Source organism: Sphaeroforma arctica (genome assembly GCF_001186125.1).
Source record: "Sphaeroforma arctica JP610 unplaced genomic scaffold supercont1.1355, whole genome shotgun sequence".
Classification (NCBI taxonomy): domain Eukaryota; class Ichthyosporea; order Ichthyophonida; genus Sphaeroforma; species Sphaeroforma arctica.
The window spans coordinates 12,461-16,671 of NW_014039203.1; positions in this window are offsets into that span (position 1 = coordinate 12,461).

The following is a 4,211-nucleotide window of genomic DNA, read 5'->3' on the forward strand; positions in this document are numbered from 1 at the left end:
TTTAAGCACATATGAAGGGTGAGCATTAAAGCTCGGGATAAATGCTGTAGGCGGATAAGTTTTAACTTCCGTGCCTTCAGACGATGGAAACATGCTATCTTTTTCAGCTTGTGACTTATGCAGGCGTTTACGCCATTATCGATTAAATGCTTTTAAATAGTCTTGATTATCGAAAGCATTTGAAGTCAACTCAGCGATTGTACCGTCTATAGAGCGTGTACGATAGTATGTATAGCCTCCCTTATCCGTTCTCCATATAATGTCTTTAAATTCAGAACGATTAAGAGGGATATTAGAGTCATGTCTTCTTGCGTGTATAATCTCTGTAGTCGGAATACGACTTGTGCCTATATTAAGCACACTAGAACCATCGGGGTTATTTACCTCGTATGCTCCACTTTTAGTGTCTGCTACAGAGATTATATATGGACCTATCCATTTAGATGTTAATACAGTAGCATCGGAATTACGTTGACGGATATTAGCTCTGTCACCGACTTGATACTCTGCTATCTTCTTGGGTGTTCCAACGCTTTTGCCTTTTTAATAAGGCTATATTGCGTATTTCTCGCAAGCAAGAATATACAACGTTATAAATACGTTGAACCTTTTCTAACCAAAGTAACTCATGGTGATCAGGTTCGTCCTTGTTAAAGGGTATTTGTAACTCACTATATCTGCCACGAAAATAGTAAGCGGGTGTAGTTCCTGTAACCGGATCAGCACACTCGTTCATTTGTGTTTGTACCCACTTAAGGTGGTACGGCCAATCATCTGCATCATCCGTTAATGCAGTACGCAAGAAGAACTTAAGTCTTCTATGGCGCGTTTCATTCGCGCCTTGCGTTTGCGGTTTATATGGCACACCTCTTTTATGGCAAATGCCTGATACGAGTACTAGCGATTCCATTACGTCATCGCAGAACTCACTACCGTTATCAGTACACATAATACCTGGCCACCCGTGGTCAGCAAAGACTTGGCAACATAATTCTGCCACGGTCTGCGTATTCTTATCCTCTAATGGATAGAGCAAGTTAAACCGTGACGCCACATCAAAGAAGTGGCATACGTAACTGTCACCTGTGTGCTCAGACGTGGGCAGGTCAACCAGATCAATGATGATCCTGCGCCATGGAACATATTCAGTCACATTCTTAAGTGGTGCGAACCCATATCGCTTGATCTGATTGAGATCCCAGTCTATACATGACTAATATACTCTGTCAACTAAAGTTGCCAGCTTAGGGTGCGCGATCCCATTTCGCTTAGCATCTTTAAGTGCGTCTACTACGTTCTGGTGCTTCAGCTTATGGTTTTGCGTCAGCCAAGCAAGAATGTTTTCATCATTCTGCTCCTCTAGAATAAAGGTAGGGTGTTGTGAATCCACGTGCGTGGTCTCTAAGTCTGTAGTGTTTCCAGACTCCTGTCCTTCTTTTGCATGAGTGTCATAAGTGCGCTCATGTGCGTTTGATACACCTGACTTATTTAACGCTTCAGGATTATCTTTCATTAATCCCTTTAAAAATAGGGGTTGAAAGACCTCGGGCTTGGACTTTATGTTATTAAACAGAGTCCTAGCTAGAGACTGACGCTTCTTAACTGTAGTGTCATTAGTAGATTGTATTTCTTGTGCACAGACTTCAAGTGCTGTGTTGCCTTTGAACTGCTTAACGTTCAATTTGGTAGAGAGTGGAATCTCTGTTTGTTTTTTTGACCTTGTTAAGGGTTAAGGAAGGTCTCAGAAGGGGTCCATTTGGTTGTTCCAATGGGACCTATACGACATATTATAGTATGTCTCCAGGGTGTCTTCTGGACGGCTCGGGTAAATTGATATAGGAAAGTATCTACTTCCCTATCTAAATATATTGGCTCGCATTGTATCATGCTTATTAATTTATTGTGCCATGGATCTTTACTCCGTAATGGGCAACACAACGTGATGGTAGCTTTATTTATATGAACATAATTTAATAGCTGGGTAATTAACTGCCATGGTGGATTAGCCCACGCAGGAACCTGGAATTTCACCCCCTTGGCGGAGAGTCGGCACAGCAACGTTGGGCCCCATCGAGGGGGTGGCATTTCTTCAAGGCCATAACGAAAAAAAACACTTTTCTCTGGGGGAATGATGATAGGCTCCCGCGACAATAACGACAGCATTGGTTGGAACCAAGGAGCAATAGTGAGGTACGGGCACATTAGGGTTATGTCCGCCTCGTTTGCAATCACCTTGGCTAAGACACGCGGGATGGCACCCCACGGACAATTGACCCACAAGTTTAGGAACGTCCATAATTGGGAGAAAGCCCCACCTTCCAAAGAAGGGGAAAAATACTTCGGTAAGTGATTGTTGCCAGGAAGAGCGAACCCGTCGTGAGTGTGTGGACCCCATGTCTTATCCGCAATATTAAAATGCTTCTTGTTGGCCGTATACTCATTACTATGAGGGGGTCCTCGGCGCGCCACAGGATAACGCCACGTCACCCGACGTCTGGGACTGGCCGTCTGGGTTCCAACAGGATCCATCCATGGATCCACCTTGGTCGTAAGCCGACTGAGCATGTCGGCCGTGCCATTATCTTTGCCACGAACGTGCAAGAGGTACACATCCCGATCTCGGCATACCTCCTGCCAACGCGCCTGTCGGCGCCCACGAGGATCATCAGCGAAAACCTTCCTGTGCCAGAGAGTTAACAGAGCCTGGTGGTCCGTGAAAATAGTAATGGGGCGGCAGCTGGTTGAAACCGTTCCCACAGTCAACCACCGAAACCCACGGCTTGCCTGCGACGTGCCCAAACATCTCGCAAAAGGCTCCTGTTTCAGCTTTGCTTTCCACTTTGCAAAGTTAATACAATACCGCCAATCATCCTTGGTTTGCGGGGTAACCTTAGGGTTCTGGGGAACCATTAACAATTTCGCAGACCAGTGGACCTCCTGATCTTCCTGCTTTGCAATGATGCTCTGCTTGACGAGATCATCGATTTCGCCTTTCATTGCCACCATCTCCGGGTGGTCAAGAGGCAAATTCTCCTGGCTGCGGACCCGGGCAGGGGGTTCACCCTTAATCGGGTATAGCTTGATAGGGTCAACACGCATAAGTTTGTGTTTTTGCTTTTCATACGCACGCCCTTCAATGAGGGCCTCAAGCTGAGCAAGATCCGCGTCAGACTTGTTGGCTTCCTTCGCTAACTGCCGCAATCCCGACCGGTCAAAATCGAGACACTTGTCCTCTCGACGATCACCTTCCTCGATCTTAGGCTTATCGAGGTCATCCAAAGCACGACTCGGAAGGTCAATCCTGTTCACCAAATCCGGTATCCGAGGAAGGAAGATACCCTCTACATCCTTGACCTGTGGGAGTACCTTTGCTGGGATGGTCTCCTGCGGGTGATCTTTATCCCGCTTTGTGTGTCGCCGCGCTGCTCTGGCTAGCAACAGCTCCCTAAGATCCTGAGTATCAACACCAGTGGCACCTCCTGCGGAGGCCACCCTGGGCGCGCTAGTCGGAGGCAGGGTCATAGCAGACTTAGGTCCACTAGTCACCACCTGCGTCGATCTCATGATACGCCGATCATGAGCCTCCGTCTTTTCGTCAGTTGCCGTAGGCCCACTAAGGGGTACTCTATTGGCAGAACTGGTCGGAGGCTTTGCCATGGCCTTAAGGCTACCATTCGCCGCCTGCGTAGTTATCGAAGATGCGTCACGTGAAACATGCCCATCTCGAGCTGCCGTCTTCAATCATCTAGCCGGGTATGGACGCTTGTTATGCGCCCTAGGCCGGCTCAAAGGCACTGAGCTATGGTCAGAGTCCTCATCCTCAGATGAATCGGGCAACATATCCCAACAGGATTGCTCACTACTGTCATCGCTCGGCACGGCCCGTCTCTCCTGAACCGGGTGTCTTAAAGACGCTCGCTTCGACGGGCGATGACCCATCGTGGGCCATACTATAGTCTCCTCGTCAGAGACATCATGAACAATCATCGTCCACAGAAGTCTCGGCAGACGCCGAACTATCGGCACTGTATTGCGTGTCAGAGTCCTCAGCAACATACGACTCGGTACAAACACGCTCACTTACCCCACCAGCCACATGCTCCGGAGGACGCCGTGGCTTATGTCGCTTATTCATTGCTTTCCTACCTCGCGCTCGGGGCTTCGGTTGGCGAAAGCCAAGCAACAGCTTCACCTGGGACTCAATGGAACAT